A 21857-nucleotide genomic window follows, 5' to 3' on the forward strand; every position below is an offset into this window, starting at 1 on the left:
GCTAGTTGAACTGAGTAGGCCGCTCTATTTAACCTTGGAATGGTCGCCACATTATTCTACCATACTAATCCGTCTGATCAGCGTGGTGAAATATGGCACATATCACACATCGAGGCCAAGGTCTGCCCTAATGATTTTGGCGAGTATAGTACTTCTATATAAGGCAACATATAATACCCGTTGCATAAAAAGAGATGAAAAACTGTATGAACTAGAAGAGGAATTGGCACACATGAATAGGGACATAATGGGACTATCAGAAGTTAAAAGAAGAGGAGAAGTATGTAGACTTACATTAACGCAGTAGTGTCTACCATAAAGGAAGGGAAGACTACACATACATTGGAGTGGGATTTTTAATCAATAAAAAGAGGAAATCTCAAATTAAAATATTTTTAATAGAATTTTTGACACGGTTACATACATGATCTAAAAACTAAATTCATAAATCAGAATAAAGATTGTGCAGGTTTATGCTCCAACTAAAAATACAACTGATGATGAAATACATATTTTTAACAAAGACCTCAAAACAGTTATAGACGACAATAGAGAACTTAAGATAATAATAATAATAATGGGAGATTTTAACGCCAAAATTAAAAAAAAAAGATTGACGTTTCTTAAAATAAGATTGTAAATTTTGGATTTAGCACAAGAAACACAAGAAAAGAAAAACTAGAATTCCTGTAATAAGAAAACATGCATTGTATAAATATTTTCTACAAATAAAACAAAATAGAAAGTGGAGATGGATCGCACAAAAGGATATTTGAAGATTTCACAACAATCATCATCATTATAAGTGGCTCGACAATCCATTGTGGATCTTGGCCTGCTCACAAAGAATTCGCCACTCCTGTCGATTCCTGGCAACTTCCCTCCATCTTCTAATCCTTAGAATCTGTAGGTCTTCTTTCACATCATCAATCTATCTCTTTCAAGGTCGTCCTCTGCTTTTTGTGCCCTGTGGTTTTGAAAATGTTAATCTCTTTGTGTATTCGTGATCTGACATCCTAGCAATGTGTCCAGCCCATCTAAGTATCTGCACTTTAACGAATTTCACAATATCTGGATCGGTGTACAACTGATATAGTTCAAAGTTGTATCTCCGACGCCATAGCCCATTTTTATTTACGGAACCAAAAATCTTTCTTTCTCAAAAATACCAAGAAGTCTTTTATCATTTTGATATAAGGTCCACGTTTAAGCCCTATATATATCAAAACCGGTCTTATTAAGGTCCTGAATATGTTAAGCTTTACTGCACGTTTTATATTTTTATTTTTTAAATGTTTCTGGAGACCGTGAACAGTTCTGTTTGCTATTGCTATGCGTATTTTTATTTCGTCTCTTGTCGTGTTTGTTGCGTTTACTAGCGATCCAAGATATGTAAATTCTTTGACTCGCTCAAAGATATGGTCGTTAATTTGAATTTTCTGTTGGATATTTCGAGCGTTTTTAGAAACCAACATATATTTGGTTTTTTCCTCGTTTACCACGAGTACTAATCCACTTGCTGCGTTCGCAAGCCTTGTAAAACACTGCACCATGTCTCTCATATTTCTGCCTACTATAACTATATCGTCAGCGAATGCGAGAATTTGCGTCGATCTATTAAAAATAGTTCCATTTGTTCTAATATTTAATTGTCTGATTGCTTTTTCCAAGGCAATATTAGAGAGCAGACACGCCAACGCGTCCCCCTGTCTCTGACCATTATTAATGTCAAAGAACGTAGAGTTTTCTCCTTCAATTCTAACACATAAGCTTACGTTTTGCATTGTTAGTTGGGTCAACTTAACTAACTTAGATAGGATCCCAAAGTCTATCATTGCATTATATAATGCGGTTCTTTTCATACTGTCATAGGGTGCTTTAAAGTCAATGAAGAGATGGTGTGTTTCTATGTTATATTCTAGTGACTTTTCAAGAATCTGCCTATGTGCTTGAATTTGATGTGTAGTTGACTTTCCAGCAGTAAATCCGCATTGATATTGACCAACAATATTCTTTGTAAAATGTTTAAGTCTTTCAAATCGTACATTGCCGAAGATTTTATACGCAGATGATAACATAGTAATGCCTCTATAGTTCTTACACTCCAGTTGGTCACCCTTTTCATGCAACAGATATATTATTCCCTTCAGCCACTCTTCTGGTACCCATTCATTCTGCCATATAAGTACTATTAGTTTACGGATTGCTGCAAAAATTGATCACCACCTTTTTTATACATTTCTGAACAGATTTTATCGATTCCTGGGGCTTTATTGTCTTTGAGTTCTAGGATCGCATTTGACACTTCTTCTCTTGTTGGGTCTTCACTGTTTAGTTGACGTTGTATATTTTGTTGATTTTCTATGTTGTACTCTTCTTCAATATCGTTTATATTTAGATGTTTGCTGAAATGTTGTGCCCATCTATTAAGAACTGAGTTTTTATCATGAAGAATTTCACCGTTAGTTTTTTTACAAATTTTTAATCGTGGTTTAAATTCTCGACGGCTAGTATTTAATGATTTATAGTATTGCCTCGTTTCATTTTTATCGAATAAACTTTGTATCTCACTGAGAGTGTTCTGTTCGTATTCCCTCTTGTTACGTCGATGGATACGTTTTTCCTCTCTTCTAAGACGTCTATACTCTTCTTTTTTTCTCCGTGTACAACCTGCGTCAATGGTGTTTTGATACGCTGCGTTCCTTCTATTTGTGGCCATTTTGCACTAATGATCAAACCAAAGATTTCTTTTTTCTGACTTTCCTTTTTGGAAAGGCTTTCTTTTTTGCCCAACATTTCAACGGATTTCTGTAACACAATATCTCGTATATTTGCCCATAGTTGGTTATTATCTTCTTCTTCTTCTAAGTTTTTTGTCCTTATTTGATCTTATATTTGCTGTCTGTATACATTTTCAATGTCGGGAATTGACATTTCAATTATTAATGTCGATTTTTTCTCTCCTTCTCCCCATCTACTTTTTTAAATTGGATATTCTCTCTTTAAATCGTGCTTTAACTAGATAATGATCACTATCTATGTTTGCTCCTCTAAAAGACCTAACATCTAATAAGTTAGAGCAGTGTCTTGCATCGATGTTTATATGATCTATTTGGTTAATCGTTTCATTATCAGGAGATTTCCAAGTTCCCTTATGTATATCTTTATAGGGAAATCTTGTTCCAGCTAAATGTTCTTAGACATCGCAAAGTTTTTCTTCCGTTGGAACAAGAATGCTAATAATGCTAATAATAGCGAACTTCCCTTTAAGTCTTATTCGACATATCCTATGATCAATAGTTTTGAAATCGATTACACTATGTTTGACTTTGCTGCTTTCACAACAATAAACATCGTAAAAACTGACAGTGACCATCGTATAATTAGGGCAAACATATATATTAAGACGAAAGAACAGAGAAAAAGAGTTTAAAAAAACCAGTAAACATAGATGCCTTCAAATTAAGGACAAAGAGGGGCAAGAATTCTTGTCAGTCTTAGCTAGTAAGTTCTAATTAGATTCTCCACATAATCAGGACAAAATTACCGAAATTAACAAAAACAAAATAAAAACCTTCTCGAACCATACAGGTCGCAAAAACAAGATCTAAAGGAAATAAAATGTAACATCCAAAAATGGATCAAAAACATTTTAGGGTAAGTAACACAAAACAATAGAGAATTAAAAGGTGAAAGAACAAAACTAAGTGTTGTCGAGAATATCAAAATTAAAGACACCAATACCACCTAGTCGTATTTATTGTCTTCGTAGACTACTAAACAGTATTTAAGTATCGTGCTGTGGGCCATCCAAAAAGCTATTAATAATTATTATAGAATAGATTAGGCATATAGGTAACCAATACATAATATACATGAAAACGCAACTATGATTTAGAGGACATAAACATGCAACATTAAGGGAGGAACAAGGCTATGTAATACGCCAAAGTTATTTGGTCTAGTCCTAGAAGACATCGTAAAAACTACAAATTGATTAACATATGGCATCAACGTTAATGTCAACAAGTTAAAGCAGCTCAAATTCGCTACCGGTTTATTCGTTTTTACCTTTTTTCTTATATTTTTCATAGGCCTTTTCAGTAGCCGTAGTTTTTGTACATTTTCACCTCTATGTTGCATGATGTATTTCAAACCAATTTAAGACCGAGAGAGGTGTTAGATAAGGATGCGTGTTGTCACCTGACTTATTCAACATTTATGGTCTTGTCTTGGTCCATGAGGATGGCTTTAGATGGATGGGCCGGTGGTGTAACAGTGACTGCTAGGAAGATCTTCAATTTAAGATTTGCTGATGAAACTACACTTATAGCAGCAAATGAGTAAGAAATGCTTAATCTCCTGTGATGAGTTGAGTACGAAAGCAATGAAGTTAGTCTGAAAATCAATAAAGCTAAGACAAAAATAACGGTGGTAGACAGATTACATACTATTTAACTGACTAACATGTTAAAAGAATACCAGATAGGGGACAGTTCTGTCTATCTCAGGTCTAGTATAATTAACGATGGTAACTGTAAAGCAGAAGTTCGGAGACGTACTGGTATGGCAAAAATGCGAAAAGTCGCCTAATTTAAGTTGGGAAAGACAGATCTATCTCTCAAAATATCAAAATGAGACTGATGAATGCCCTTGTATTCTCAATATTTCTATACAGGGCAGAGTCTTGGACTCTTCGCGGACGCGAGCGCCAAAAAATTGATGCCTTTGATATGTGGAGCTGGAGCAGAATGCTGCGCATACCTTGGTCAGGTCATAGGACAAGCATTTCCATTCTAAACCAACTCGATATTAAAAAAAGGATGTTCACAATATGTCTCCAATGTATTCTGCAATTTTTCGATCACGTGGTTTGCACAGGTGACGATATTTTGGTGAACTATTGGCAGAAATCACGATCCTCAGTAATCGAAAAACGACAAGAAAGAGAGAGGGAGAAGGTGATGTTGCATGTCGATGAGTATTAATGATATAGAATTATGTTAAATTACTTGTTTTACATTCTCTTATAATGTTCATTCATATAATGATCAACATTTTTGCTTTAACTAGCCGATGATCACTCGCAATAGTGACTTTATTAATTACTGTAATATATTTGACGATATTTCTTTGTTTTTGATTTTAAAATGAATTTAAGTTTTCGTTGTACCATCTGAAGTATTCTATGTTTTCTTGCGTTGTTAAGTCTTTTTGAAAAATGAGTTTATGACAGCAATAAAAAACTTAGTAGCATACCTCTACTATCCTTTCGCTCGCAGTGTTCAAATAAGCCCATAGTGACTTCTGCTTTTTATTATTTATATCCAAGTTTAGCTTCTTCTTCTTTTTCTTCCATAGCTCCATATATGTCTTCATATAAGTTTTCGATTTTTTCGATCACAATGGCCAGTCGTGGATGCATACACTTGGAGCATGCGCGTGGAGTGGATAATGTTAATAGAGTTACTCTTGTTTAGTTTTAACCCTTTCAATCCCAGACGAAATTAAAATTTGTAGACCTTTAAGTCCCACTGGTACACGTAAATACCACTTCATTGATTTTACATTAAAACTACTCTGACCAGCTTTAAGCGATTATTTCCCAGCGGTACATCTAAGTCTAGCCTTGAATAACGCGATTTCATTGGTTGTAGTTACTGACATGTGATGTGCAGTGCGAATTCTTTATTTGTTTGTATCATTGTTATGGCAGTCTATAAGTGCTTTCTTCAAAGTGTATTTTTGTTGTTGAAATAACGTCTACAGTGCTTTGTTTATAAAAAATGGAAGGGTAAATAAGTTTTTCGTTTAACTAATTAATGTTTTTAAATAGTTTTGAATGTTTAGTCACTAAAAATGACATTTGTTTTACTGGTACTTAAGAGTACCGTTGGGCATAATTATAATATATTTGTTTCATTTTAGACATTGTCCACAGTGGCAAAAAAAATGGTTAGACTGTTGCCGAATTGTTAGAACTTATAGAAAATGATCGTTGATTTTGATGATTTTTTGCGTCCATTAGATAATGCAGAAGATACTGATGTTGAATCAGATGTCGCTGATGAACTGGATATGTCTACTGCTGGAATAGATTTACAAATAAATTGAAAAGAAGAGGCAAATAATGAAGACCATAAATTAGTTGGTCCTACATGGAACCTGAATGCCCAGAAAGAAAATGAAGTGAATTGGAAAAAACCACAAAAAGTCCTCAATACACATAATTTGCCTGTATTTGGGAAGAAGTTCATTTTAGAAAATGTGAGACCGCTTTAGATATTTTTGTTAAGCTTTTAGTTAAAAGCATAGAAGACATAACTTATCAGTTTAACGGAGTAATCTATTAAACACTATAATCAAAGTATATCACAACAAAAACAAAAAAAAAATAAGAGAAATGACCAAACTAGATTGGAGAAAAAATAAAATTATTTTTTTTAATAACTTTTACACTACTATAAAACTACTGGAGAAACTGAAAGCTAAAACTATTTAAGCCTATGGTACGATCCGAGCTAATAGAAAGGATCTTCCTAAAAACCTGTTAGAAGATAAAAAAACTTGCTAGAGGTGACTTTGACTACCATATTTCTAATGCAGGGATTTCATTTTTTAAGTGGAAGGATAATTTTATAGTAACCACTGCTTCGAACTTTCATGAGTGTAAATCAACCACATTGAAACGAAAACAACGTGATGGCAAAAATATCAACATCCCAGCACCCCAAATATTAAATGATTATAATGAATCTATGGGTGGTGTAGACTGTAGACCATCATGACCAATTAAGGCAATGTTACGGTTTGGACAGAAAATCTAATAAATGGTTGCATCGACTTTTTTGGGCATACCTAGAAATAAACTTTGTAAACAGTTTTCTTATAGTAAATAGTTTCCTTCTCCAAAAAATTTGTTGAATTTTTGTAGAGACTTTACTAGTAGCCTATGATTTGCTTCCCCTCACAGAACAAACAAGACTCCAAGAGAAAAAAAATGACATCATAATTTTAGCGTTTCTTCGGAAATAAGATTGTCCAATAGAGGAAATCACTGGACAAAATTTGTTGATCGAAGGGGAAGATGTGAAGTTTGTAGTATGAACAAAATACAATTTAAACCGATGTCGATTTCCTCTTTATGTAAAGTTTCTCTTTGTATTAATTAAAATAAGAACTGTTTCATAGAATAATATAAGATAAATAATTGAAATATGTATATAGTTACTATAATATGCCTTAATATTTTTTTCCCCTCTGAATTTATCCCAGCGGTACTTTTCAGTACCATATTGTATTATAGACCAGTCTGGTTAAAAAAAAAGGTGGAAAAATGTTTCGCATTTCGCAATATCTGAAGCTTTTAAGACATAGGTGGGGATACTAGATGATGAATAGATGAAAAGATACTCCTAGTTTTACCTTGCGTTTTTTTAAGCAATAATGTATGGTCACAATTTGATTTTTTGTCTATAAATTTTTCCCTTATATTTTAAATAAACTATTTATGTCATTTTTTTATGTCAAGAATATCTTTATTTACCCGTTTTTTTAATTAAAATTGATAAATAATTTACAGAGATATTTGCAAAAAAGCAGTTTTTTGCACTAATTTATAAATTTTATTAATTTTTTTATTAACAAAATAAAATGGTATTAATACATTTAAACATCAAGGAATTACCATCTTTTAGATTTGTGCGAAATTTCCCCCCGATCAGTCAAATATTTTATAAGTTATTTAATTTGTTTATCCCTGAGGCTAATTATTTAAACTATTGAGCTTGCCCTATGCATGATGCTAGACACATTCAGAAAATTTCATAGGATTCTTTAAGACTTAGACTATCTCAGAAGTTAAATGCATATTGAGTTTTCATCGAAATTATTTACAAAATAAACGTTTGAAAAAGAGGTATGTTTTTTACTTATAAACAATTGTAATAACTTCTATATTTTTCAAGCTACAGACTTGTACGTACAACCATTGAATAGCTGGTAAAAAAGCTCACATTAAAAAATAAAAAATCTTCTATGACCAATAGGAACGAAGTTAGTGACTATTTTTAAAAAAATCATATCTCCATTGTTTATAAACATTAAGAAGTAAAATTTGCACAAATTTTGAATGAAAATCTAAACTTTATATTGAAACTTATAGCTATAAAATTTATCTAATTTTTCGAAACGACGGTACTTTCGAAAGATCGACATAGGAAAGTGGAGAGGATATCTGTTTCAGCTCCGGTTTTTTTTCGGCATCGGAACTTCAAACTGCAACACGTAGAAAAATTTACATTATCTCGGCTTCCTTTGCAGCTGCAAGCCTCTTTTTTTTATTCTGGGGTAATTCGTCGAAATATGAATAACTACATAGTTTTCACTGGCCGGAAAATATGAGAAAACTAGGAAAAATTGAGTCCATTTGAAATTCACCCTAAATACTTACTTTTTTTAATTTGCTCGAATAGTCTGTCGCAGTATTATTAATGATGACATAATTTTCACCCCCCATAAATCTCGGAAAATCCCGGAAAAACCTCCGTTCAGTGCAGCAACAAATTATAACGATACAAACAACGTTAACCAAAAATTAAAGAACATAAATACAGCTACACAACAGCAGGAAAGAAACATCTTACAAAAACAACAACAAAAAATAAGGGGTGAATGACACAAGATATACTAGACTTGATGGAACAAAGAAGAAAGATGAAGAATTACCCAGACAAATACATAGAAATAAAGAAACACATAAAAAAGAGAATAATAGAAGCCAAAGAGGAGTGGATTAAAGAACAATGTGAAGAAATGGAAACCTATGAGAAAAAGTACGATGCGTTCAATATGCATAAAAAAGTAAAAGAGATAACAGGAAGCATAAAGAAATGCCAAATAGGTAAACTTAAAGACAAAGATGGAAATCTTATTGTAGATCTAGAGAATAAAATAAAAAGATGGACAGAATACCTGAATGAATTATTTGAAGACAATAGAAACAACTTAACTCAGATAATCATTGCAACTGTGCCGGACATATTGAAAGAAGAAGTAGAATACGCAATAAAAAACGCTGAAAATGGAAAAGCAAATGGACCTGATGAAATTCCTACAGAACTGTTGAAGCTTTTGAATGATAAATCCGTAACCATAATATTAAATTTTGCAGCGAGGAGCTGAAACAGGTTCCCCTACACTTTCCTATGTCGATCTTTCGAAAGTAACTTCGTTTCGAAAGGTTTTAAGTTTCGAAAAATTAGATGAATTTTATAGCTATAAAATTCAATATAAAGTTTAGATTTTCATTCAAAATTTGTGCAAATTTTACTTCTTAATGTTTATAAACAATGGAGATATAATTAACAAAAAAATTGGCGCCAACTTCGTTCCTATTGTTCATAGAAGGTTTATTTTTTTTTGTTAAATGTGAGTTTTTTTACCAGCTATATAAAGGTTGTACGTACAAGTCTGTAGCTTGAAAAATATAGAAGTTATTACAATTGTTTATAAGTAAAAAACATACCCCTTTTTCAAACGTTTATTTTGTAAATAATTTCGATGAAAACTCAATATTCATTTAACTTCTGAGATAGTATAAGTCTTAAAGAATCCTATGATAAACAAATTGAATAACTTTTAAACTATTTGACCGATCGGGGGGAAATTTCGCACTAATTTAAAGGACGGTAATTCCTCAATGTTGAAATGTATTAATAACATTTTATTTTGTTAATAAAAAAATTAATTAAATTTATAAATTGGTGCAAAAAAACTGCTTTTTTGCAAATATCTCCGTGAATTATTTATAAATTTTAATTAAAAAAACGGAAAAATAAAGATATTTTTGATATAAAAAAATGGTATAAATATTGTTTATTTAAATTATAAGGGAAAAAACTTATAGATAAAAAACCAAATTCTGACCATAAATTATTGTTTAAAAAAAAACGCAAGGTAAAAATAGGAGTATCTTTTTATCTGTTCGTCATCTAGTAACCCCCACCTATGTCTTAATAGCTTCAGATATCTGCGAAACATTTTGCCGTGAAATCGATGATTTTTGTATAACCAGACTGGGCTATTAGTAACAACACAACATCAATTATTAAAACAAAGTTGTATTATCTCTATGATATCAATATCTGTGATATAAGGATGGTTCCAGTTACTGGTATTTCTAAGTACCTCTGGGACTAAAAGGGTTTTAATATGGGGTACGAAACTCTTTAATATAAATTCTCTATTTTTATAATTTTATCTACATATTTCTTTTGCACGTTAAATGCCTTATTAGTTCCAGCAAATGCCCAGATTTAAGAAAAACTTAGTGTTTTCCTTTCCTTCAAATTTCTGAAAGTCCTAAGACATCTTATTTGATGCTATCGTTACCAGGGATCGTTGAATCTACGGAGACTAAGAGTCATTGCCAAGCTTGGGTAATATGATATTTACGGGGGTAGTTAGCCATTTCACTACCACGCTGACCAGTGCAGGTTGGTAGCAGGATATAGCGGGATGTTGTAAGTATTGGAAATTGGAAGAAAAATAGGCCATGTAGCATTTTTTCTTCTACCGGAATTGTAGAGGAGTGCTCCCAGCTACCCGATTTGCGGAGGTGCTTGATGTTGAATAATGATTTTTTATTTATTTTCGTTAGTGAAGAAATTAATTTAATAATAAAATATAGTAAAGAGATTATATAGAAGTAGAGCTCACCTGTTCTTTGTCTTTCTGATAATAGAATGTTCGCCGCGATCTGACTCCCGCTAGTATGTATTGTTACATTTAGGAAGGCAGTACTAAAATAAAGGCGTAAATCTGAAAGCGTCTATTGGATCATTCGAACTGCTTTTAGGGTCCCAATTCATTATTTTGTTATTTTTGTAATAATTTACTTTTATTTTTATCCCTCTCATAACATGCAGCATTAAGTTCTTTGTGGTGGCCTTTATTTTATTATTTTATTTTTGTTCTTCATATCACTGTATAACCAATAAATTTTTTTAAATTATTTACAAACAGTTTTGAATTTACTAAAATTCTTTAAAATCATTTTTCACGTCCAGTAGTTGATTACCATGATTAGCGTTAAACTCGGAAATATTCTCACTAATGGTTGAACAGAGTATTTTTCAGTTTTATAAACTTAACTTTTGGATTATTAAAAATGCCACTAACCCCTCCATTTTGCTCCCGGCGCTTGTGTATATTGGTGTGTAGTGTTTGCAAACGCGAAAAAAGGATATTTCAAACAATGGTCTGCAAGGACGTTTGTGTGACAACTCTTTCAAAGGACTTTTTCCCTTTTACATATATAATATTTGAAGTTTCAAGCGACAATACAAAGCTGATCCGATGATCAACTTAAAAAGCCGGAAGTGAAAAACTGTTTTGTAGGAATTTGCAATAGTGAGTTAGAGAATAATATTTTTATATGTAAAAGATAATATTTATATTTATTTACAAGCTGTTTAGGTTTCGTATGAAGGAAAATACTTTTGGCATATATTATTTCAGACATTAATGATGATAACATTCTACATCCATTCATTCCAACATTCCATATAAATATTTACGCAACGCTAACTCATGTACTTTAGACCAGTATTTTCCAACCTTTCGGTATTCAGGACCTATTCTATGTGATGGAGATGTTGTTCAAAATCAGAAGAAAAGATTAAAATATCATTAATATAATTTATGCAAAAGCCCTGAAATCCGTAACGTCGAATTGTAGTGGCAAGTATTCGTTTAAAAATTGCTGGAGATATTTTTAAACCAAAAGGTAATTCATTTCATTAAGAATGGCCGGACTGTGTAACAAATGCCATCTTATAGCGATCTTTTTCTTTTACTGATATTGTCCAAAAAGCTGAATTAATATCCAAAACTGTAGCTTCTTCTTTACGTGCCATCTCCGTGACGGAGGTTGGCAACCATCATGGCTATTCTGATCTTAGATACTGCCGCTCTCAATAGTTCGATTGATGTGCATCCGTACCATTCGCTCAAGTTACGCAACCATGAGATTCTTCTCCTTCCTACACTTCTCGTGCCCTGGATTTTTCCTTGTATAATTAATTAAAGTATGTTGTATCTTTCATTATACATAACATACCCCAGGTATTGCAGCTTTCGTGTCTTGATGGTTTCCCATATTTACATTCTTTTGTTGACTCTTCTCATGACTTCGTTGTTTGTTACAAGCTCGGTCCATGATATTTCTACGATTCTGCTATACACCCACAGTTAAAATGCTTTCAACTTTTTAGTAGTCGATGCGTTAAGTGTCCATGCTTTTATCCCGTAAAGCAGAGTCTAGAAAATATAAAACCTTGCCAACTTTACTCTCAAGTCTAATTTCCGTTCTCTTGCACAAAGTACCTTTCTTATTATATTGAAGTTTGTTCATGCTTTCTATATTCGAACTTTGATTTCTTTGGAGTAATCGTTTGCGTGATTAATTATTGTGCCAAGATAAATGTAGTTTTCAACTTGTTCTAAAGTTTTACCCTTAATTGTCAGGCTTTCACCATTATTTTGGGTTTTTGATATTCTCATAAATTTAGTTTTCTTGATGTTTATTGATAATCCATACTCAACTATCTTGTTCATTAGCTTTTGAAGGTCTTGGAGGTTGTTTGCTATTATGATAGTATCGTCTGTATATCTAATGTTGTTAATTGGTGTTCCATTGACTTTTATTCCTGTTGTTTCTCCCTCAAGAGCTTTTTAAAATTTCTTTAGAGTATGCATTGAATAGTAGTGATGACAGTACGCACCCTTTTTTTATTTCGAACTCTTCTGATGTGTGTTCATTAATGCATATGTGTGCCTGCTGTTTATAATATAGATTTGTTATAATTCGAAGGTCATTGCATTGTAGTTGTTTTGCTTTGAGGACGTCTATTAGCTCTTTGTGGCGGACTTTATCGAAACCCTTGTTATAATCTATGAAACAGATGTACATAACTTGGTTCACATCCAAGCATCTCTGGATTAGTACGTTGAATGCAAAGAGAGCTTCACGAGTACCTACGCCTCTACGGAATCCAAATTGGGTTTCTTCAATATCCATATCAAGTTTTTGATAAATGCGGTAATGGATGATCTTTACAAACATGTTAAGTGTGTGAGACATCAGGCTTACGATGAGTTGGTCGGTGCATTCTCTAGCATTTTTCTTTTTTGGGAGACAAATAAATGTTGAGGTCAACTATTCATTGGGTATGTCACCCGACTGATAAACTTCATTAAAATAAAAAAAAAATAAAAAAAAGTTAAGATTTGATTTCACGTATAGTGCGTTTGTGTATCTGCTTATACGTATTTCATCCTAAAAGGGATCTTTAGAGTGCCTATGCACAACCGCTCTGAACGTGAAAATAATCTTTCCTGTCATATTAGAAGCAACTATAAAACTAAAAAATTCGAAACCAAATTCAGATTTCTGCTTTAATCTGTGTCTTCTAAGAATTGCAAGGCAAAACAGACGTTGATAAAGATGTTATTAGATACATGGGGAATCTAAAATTGCATTCCACAACATATCTCCTCAACTAAGCAAAAAATCCTTAGCGAATGTTTTTCTCGAACTCCTAAAGAGTAAATCGGGATAAAAAGAAAAAAAAAAAAAAGCTTTTCTTTTTCTTCAATTGACAGCCTTTACTATGATGTCCGCGATCTGCGGGAACGGTTGTAATTCCGGTACCAAAATTTTGTTAAGTTCACGAGAATCAACACAGAGTCTAGATCGTTTTTCTAAGAGTTTAATGTGAGCCTCTTGATTTTTTACTCCCCCAACATCTTACTTGCGTTTAGTAAACATCGATAAGTTTTCATCCAATATTTTAGAAATTTGTCTTATTTTAATGTTGTCTAGATGTTTTACTTTATTTGAATAGACACAGGAGTTTTCTTCAAAATGTCATACCTGAACTTTATTGTTTTCAAAAATCTTAGTTTTACGATTATCCTTATATCTTATATGTTCATTAAATGTCTTTATATCTTTTATCTTATTTTTATCCACTTTTTCGATAATCTTTAAGTTTTCATCTTGAAGCAAACGAAACTGTTTAATAGTATCTAATCCTAGTAATGTATCATACGAAAAATTTTCATTTTTAATCCCATGGGTATCTATTTTTTTCTATTTTATGGATTTTTTATAGGTAATTTTATTTATTATAACTTTTTATTACACCACTAATTGTTCTAAATGTTTGATCACTTTCCAACATATTATGTTTAATATCTTCAATAATCTTTGAGTTTGTAAGTGTTATATTAGATCCACTATCATATATAAATTCCAGTGACCTTTTATTTTTAATTGTAACAGTTAATTTAGGTAGTGGTGCATAATCTAGTTTTTTTGTTGTTCTTTCTCTTGAGCATTAACAGCAACTTCTCTAACTTGCGTTCGATTTGCTCTTCTCGCATCAGTGCTACAGGTCCTATAAAGCTGCAAAGCTAGAGCTGCAAAAGATTCCAGTAGATGAAAACGTCCCGTGTATCCACTAGCCTCACAGTTACTACATGGTTGTTTTTCTATAGATTTCTGATTTTTATTTTCATTTAAACCAGTATCCGTCTTATTTGTAGCACTTGAAACTTTTCCTTCACCCTTTTTTCCTTTATGAAATGTTAATGTATATCTACGTAGCTGATTCATAAGCTCTTTAGTAGTTTATGCTCTCTTTGTCCAAACGATCTTGAATGTTTAATGACAGACGCACGACAATCTGATTTAAGCGTTATTAATCTAACATAGAAAGCCCACTCTCCAACAGCATTCTTTATTTTTTTTGTGCGTAGTCTAGAAATTGTAGACTACGCACTAAAATCATATACGTGTAAGTAAAGTAGACTGTTCGTCAACTTTTACCGCCATAAGTTTCTAAAAAAGAATTTTCCCATTGTGACCGTACTCCATACACAGTTAACTTACATAAGGTTGAGCTATACCATTCTATAGCATTATGTTCCACAAAAAGACGCAATATTATTTGTATTTTAGCCTTATCTGTTATTATCTCATATCTCTGACACTTATTTTTAAGCATTTTCTTTGTCTTGAAATTTATTTAAACAAACTGGCTTTGAATTCGAAAGATATCCAATTTTCTGTTCTCTTTTGTCTCCAGTTTAGCGGTTAACCTATCAATTAGTCTAATTAAGTCTGCTTGAGTTTTCTCCGTTTATTCTAATGAAACCGGAGTTTTTATCGGTGTAATATTCCCTACTTATTCCTCTAAATAACAGCTTTTAAACACAAAATTACAATATTCGTCTAAATATAAGTTAGAAAGCTCAGGAGTTAATGTAATCGCGGTGTTCCTATACTGACCTACTTTTATTAAAGCTTTAATTGCCTTTTTGACAGTACAAGTGTCAAATAACTCTTTATGATGATGTATTATACATTTTGTAGGTTTGTTGGTAATAAATAAGTAATACCATCTGATAATAATCTAATTGTTGTTAGTTTAACTACTTCTAAGCTGTTTTCTTCGCCAAGAACCAGATAAATCCGTAGCTGCTTTGTTGACATCTTCACGTCTTCCAAGTGACCAGAAATTGATTAATACTATTGAAATTTTGTATTGAACTTGGTTAGCAAACAAAATCGTTTTTATCATTAAAAGAGAATCGATTTTTATAAGTCTTTTCTGTTATAAACAAATTTTGATAAACAATAACAATAGCAAGAACAAAAAGTATTAAATAAGAAAGTATTAAACTAGATTTTAATAAAATATATGCAACAATAAAATTGTCAATTTAGTTCACTATGTGACAATTTATTTTTCTTCTAGTTCTTTGTCATCCTCCTAGTCTTTTACATTACTTAAAAATGTTTCCATTTTTACATAATTGCATTTCAATTTCCACTCGTAAATGTTAAAAACACCAATAAACATTCTCAATCCGTTTGCGCCGCTAAGATTGATATTATAACCATTTTTGGTTTGTTTATAAAGCACAGATTGGTATTTCGCATTTGATTTTGATGCCGCCTGGAGATTTGGCATCAAATAAACAGATATATTTCCATTTATGCCTTGTTTATACCAAGTTGGTAGAATGATGTCACTCTACGATGGAACGCCAAAGCGTTTGGTTTTATTGTGAGGCCAGATTTTTCTTCAAATTTGTTTTTTTTGTTATTCGTTTTGTTTATCGGAAATTCAAGTGTAAAGTTGTAGTAGCAGTTAGTAGTTACAGTTAGAAAAAGAGACATAGATTTGGGAAGAGATAGCTGCTTTCGGCGTGTAGTCTTCAAAGCCGGCAATTTTTTTAAGTTGAGAGGTGAATTTGTGCTCAAGATGCTATTTGGCAGTTTTTGTTGAGTTAATCACCGATTGTTTATGCTGTGCCCTATCTGAGGGATTTGTAAGACGGCGTTTCCAACCATTTGAGAGGTCCACATGGTTTTAAGAAGGAATTGAGTGTCCCAGTTTTGATAACTGCAGTTTGTTGTCAGTTAGGATAATCCAAAGCCCGAATTAGTGTCAAACTTTTCAAGAATTGTCCATTTGTGTTCCATGGTTACCCCTGACCAATTTTTATTAAAACCAAAATTATTTAACGTGGAGTCAAACCCGAAAAACCTTTATACAAAACACGTTTTGTTATATAATGATCGCTGCAGTGGCCAAAATAGAAATTGGAACTTTGTCTTGACCTTTTAAAATTTGTGCAAAGTGACAGCAACAACATCAAAGTTGTGAATCACAAGTTGGCTAGTCCTATCTGCAAAATGATGCCGACTTTGGTTTCATCGAAACTGATTTAAAAGAGAAACAAATAATGTATGTTCCAGAAAACGCGTTTTCAGTTTTCGTGCATTGTAAAAATAAAAAAGCTATTCACTTTACCAAAATGGTTAAAAAAAAACCTGACCATGCTTAGTACAGCTATCACAAAAAGAAAGACTAGATTTTAATGAGAAGAAAGACAGTAAATATTAAACATTAGTGAATTCGGTTTACATAGATCTAGACCAATACTAAAGTTCAGTTTATTTCATCACTTTAGGACTATTGGAAGACTTAATTTACTTCAAAAATATTTGGGCATTAAAAACACTGAAAACAAAATCTTATTTTAAAAGACTTTACAGTGAACATCAAAAACTGTACAACACTATGTACAAAATTTAGCATAAGCTACATTTTATGTATTTTAAGGGCCGTACAATTTTTTTATTTAAAGTAATAAGTTCAATAATTTTTCCATTTAAAACATTCCATTTCTACTAAAAAATTAGTTATGTTTTAATTTCCAAAAAGTCTTAAAACCCCTTAAAAACTCTTGAAAACTGTTAAAAACTAGCCTTAAGATATTTTTTTTACCAACACGTTGTTGTAGTTACATAGGTTGAGTTTGTGTCTTGTTTTTTATTTTCAATTGCAATATCAACTAGAACTTTTGATGATTTACGAATTCTTCCAGCGATGGTACATACATTTCCATAGTTTTTTCCATAAATAATTTTATTTTGTAGCTTAATTTTTTATTTATTTGTGTATATTTTATATTTATTTATATAAGCCGAATAGCAACAAACAGAGTAGAAAAGATGGCAAGAGACGGTTCCCCAATAGGAGGATGATCAGTAGGAAGACCACGAAAACGATAGAATGACAACTTACTGGAGGCATACTGAGAAACAGACAGAGTCATGTCTACATAAAAAAAAGAAAAAAAAAGATTTTTTTATTTGATATAAGAATTAGAATATGGGCTTAAACATTATTTATTTATTTATTCATCCTTTTATTCCTCGAAACTCCTTATACCCTTCAGGGATGAAGGAATAGTCATTTATTTCAACAAAATCATGTCTACAAAAAAATTCTTTTTTTTAAAACTCGGTATAAAAATACATATTATAACAGATATATTGTTGCCGTACTTTTCTTCGCGAGTGTACAAAATCTAGTTAAATCAATATCTGTCTCTCTAGCGCCAGCAATCTTAGTCTCCATCAGTTAAAACTTCCACCAACAAAAAGCAACTTTCTTTTTAACAAACGATTCTCCACTTTAGTCTAAAATTTCCCGAATACCAAAAAACAATTGCGGTACCAGTAAACAATTACTTTATTTTCTTCCAATTCATTTTGTCTGGCTTCCAGGGCCAAAACTTTCATCAGGCAAACGAGCGCAAGGCAAAGTAAGTTTTTCAAACTCAACTTCCGCAACTTCCAATCTGTTTCCCTCATTGAAAACTCAATGAATTATGGGGTTTTATTGAAAGTCGTATCAAGAATGCATTTGGAGGGGTGCGACCCCTTTGTTTCTCCCGGCTCGTTAGATGTAATTGAAAAATACTTTGGAAAATGACAGATTCTACATCGGCAAATCTTTTGTTATTAATCATTTCGAAACTTAAGCGAAATGTAACCAAATTTGGAAAAATATTGGAAATAAATAATTTTTTTAAGCAGAACCTAATTCATTACAATAATGGAAACAACAACAGATTCAATTTTATTAACAATGCACAATGAATTTACATAATAATTGTAACATTAACAAAAATAAATAAATTTATTTGATAACATTTATTCATTTATTCTTTTCAATAATAACGACACTGTATGGAAACAAAAACCAAAATAAGAAGATCCAAATCAATGATATATATATATATATATATATATATATATATATATATATATATATATATATATATATATATATATATATATATATATATATATATATATATATATTAGAAATGATTATTTCGACCAAAAAATAATTTATAAATACGTCAAATTATCGGGTAAAGACCACTTTACCCGATAATTTGACGTATTTATATATATATATATATATATATATATATATATATATATATATATATTAAACTTAGAGCTAAGATTAATATTATTATAAAAATTAATATTAAACTCACCAGTCTTCCGGGTTGAACCGCGTCGATATCCATTTTGCCGAGCTTTCGACATCCTCTCTGATGTCTTCTTCAGGGCTTCCGAGGTCTCAGTCTCCCGAGCCCCCAGACTCTACTACACTCACTAGTCACTTCTAGTTCACTCACTAGTTCACTACTACGACTGGGACCAGGGGACGGTTCATTTATACCGTCGATGGTGACGTGGCCTAGGTGGGGGTTAGGGTGGGGATTGGCGCGAGAGTTGGCGCGAACATTTCCGACAGTGGGATTTTGATTCGAAGATGGAGGGGGCGATATTTTGTTTATGAGAGGTCTCCATGTAGAAGGTAGCCGTATGGCGTCATCTCTTTTATTAAGGCAATTTGGTCTTTTTTCTATTTCTATGGCTTCTCGGATGATTCTTGGTTTATAAAAGCGGATGGGGGCTATGGTTCTGGAGTTTTCGAAATCAATTTTGTGACCTGTATGAAGATGGTGTTGACCGAGAGCTGAAATTGAATCGGAATTGCGAACAGAAATGGAATGTTCATAAATCCTATTTTGAATTCTACGATTTGTTTGGCCTATATAGGATCGGGGACAGTCTGCACAAGGAATTTCATAAACTCCGTGCTGTTCATTTGGAATATTGTCTTTGATTGATCGGACAAGAGATGAAAGTTTTTGTTGGGGGGTAAATATTGTTTTTATTCCTCTTGGTTTAAGAATTTTGTCGATTTTGTCAGTGACACCTTTGATGTAAGGAAGAAACGCTTTCGTATGATAAGGGTCTGAGTCTTTGGATTGAGATTGAGTGGGAGATTGATGTCTGTGGATGCTCCTATTGATGTGATTTTCGCGGTAGCCGTTTTGGATGAGGGCTTGTTTTAAACAAGAAAGCTCAGCGGATCTACTTGCATCATCGGAAAGGCGTATTGATCTGGATACAAGGGTATTAATGACTGAATTAATTTGTGAAGGTGGGTGGTGAGAGTTGGCATGCAAGTAACGATTGGTATGTGTGGGTTTTCGATAGACAGAGTAATGAAAACCTTGGGATTGGTGTTTCTTTATGAAAACATCGAGAAACGGTAGGGATGAATCAGTTTCCACCTCCATCGTGAGCTGGATACTAGGATGTATACCATTCAGATGGGTTTGGAAAGACACCAAAGCATCCCTGCCATGGGGCCAAATAACGAATGTATCGTCAACATATCGTAGCCAACATGTGGGTTTGAGCATTGATGTGGATAGTGCTCGGGTTTCGAAGTCTTCCATAAAGATATTGGCAATCACTGGAGATAGAGGGGAGCCCATTGGGGCACCATTTATTTGTCTGTAGAATTGATTTTGGAAGATGAAATAGGTGTTGGACATACAATGTTTAATGAGAGATATCTGACAAAATCGACAAAATTCTTAAACCAAGAGGAATAAAAACAATATTTACCCCCCAACAAAAACTTTCATCTCTTGTCCGATCAATCAAAGACAATATTCCAAATGAACAGCACGGAGTTTATGAAATTCCTTGTGCAGACTGTCCCCGATCCTATATAGGCCAAACAAATCGTAGAATTCAAAATAGGATTTATGAACATTCCATTTCTGTTCGCAATTCCGATTCAATTTCAGCTCTCGGTCAACACCATCTTCATACAGGTCACAAAATTGATTTCGAAAACTCCAGAACCATAGCCCCCATCCGCTTTTATAAACCAAGAATCATCCGAGAAGCCATAGAAATAGAAAAAAGACCAAATTGCCTTAATAAAAGAGATGACGCCATACGGCTACCTTCTACATGGAGACCTCTCATAAACAAAATATCGCCCCCTCCATCTTCGAATCAAAATCCCACTGTCGGAAATGTTCGCGCCAACTCTCGCGCCAATCCCCACCCTAACCCCCACCTAGGCCACGTCACCATCGACGGTATAAATGAACCGTCCCCTGGTCCCAGTCGTAGTAGTGAACTAGTGAGTGAACTAGAAGTGACTAGTGAGTGTAGTAGAGTCTGGGGGCTCGGGAGACTGAGACCTCGGAAGCCCTGAAGAAGACATCAGAGAGGATGTCGAAAGCTCGGCAAAATGGATATCGACGCGGTTCAACCCGGAAGACTGGTGAGTTTAATATTAATTTTTATAATAATATTAATCTTAGCTCTAAGTTTAATTGTACTAACCGCGGAAATCTTTCCGAATATATATATATATATATATATATATATATATATATATATATATATATATATATATATATATATATATATATATATACAAGAATAAGAAAAAAGAAGTAGGTACTTGTGACTCGTTTGGAACAAATATATAACTGTTTTGGATGGGTTGGAGTCAATAAAAGGGCTATTGGTTAACTATTTTTTTAATCTCGAGCTTTCAACTGTGTTTACAATTATTATCAAGAGCTAAAAAAGACAAAATATCTTACAAGGTTGAACTAAAAAGAAAAAACAATTTTTGTTAACTTACCAAATAAAAATTAAAATATCCACAAGGAAAATAATTCCTGTAGCTGGCTGTATACCACGTATAACAAAAGAGGTTAGTCTTTGTATGTGGGTATATTTTATTTTATAAAAACCCTTAAAAGGGCAACATTACAAGCACGAACGTTTTCGGAACAACTGTTCCATCATCAGGTTAAAATGCCTAAAATAAGTATAAACCATTTAGTTACAACAAACGTGGTTTAAAATTTTGACTAAGGTTAAAAACAATGAAATGGTTATACTTACAGGTTAACATGCCTGAGCCACCAAAATATTTGGGTAAAAACCCTTTAAATTGAAAAATGTTACCGAAGAATGTACATGATGTTTATAATATTATATGATGTTTAATATTTTAATTAGATTTTACTTCAGGTAACATACACCCATGCTTAAGTGAGTTCCAGTGTCCGGAGAGTACACCTCTTCA

The sequence above is a fragment of the Diabrotica undecimpunctata genome, chromosome 4 (assembly GCF_040954645.1).
Source record: "Diabrotica undecimpunctata isolate CICGRU chromosome 4, icDiaUnde3, whole genome shotgun sequence".
Taxonomy (NCBI): Eukaryota; Metazoa; Arthropoda; class Insecta; order Coleoptera; family Chrysomelidae; genus Diabrotica; species Diabrotica undecimpunctata.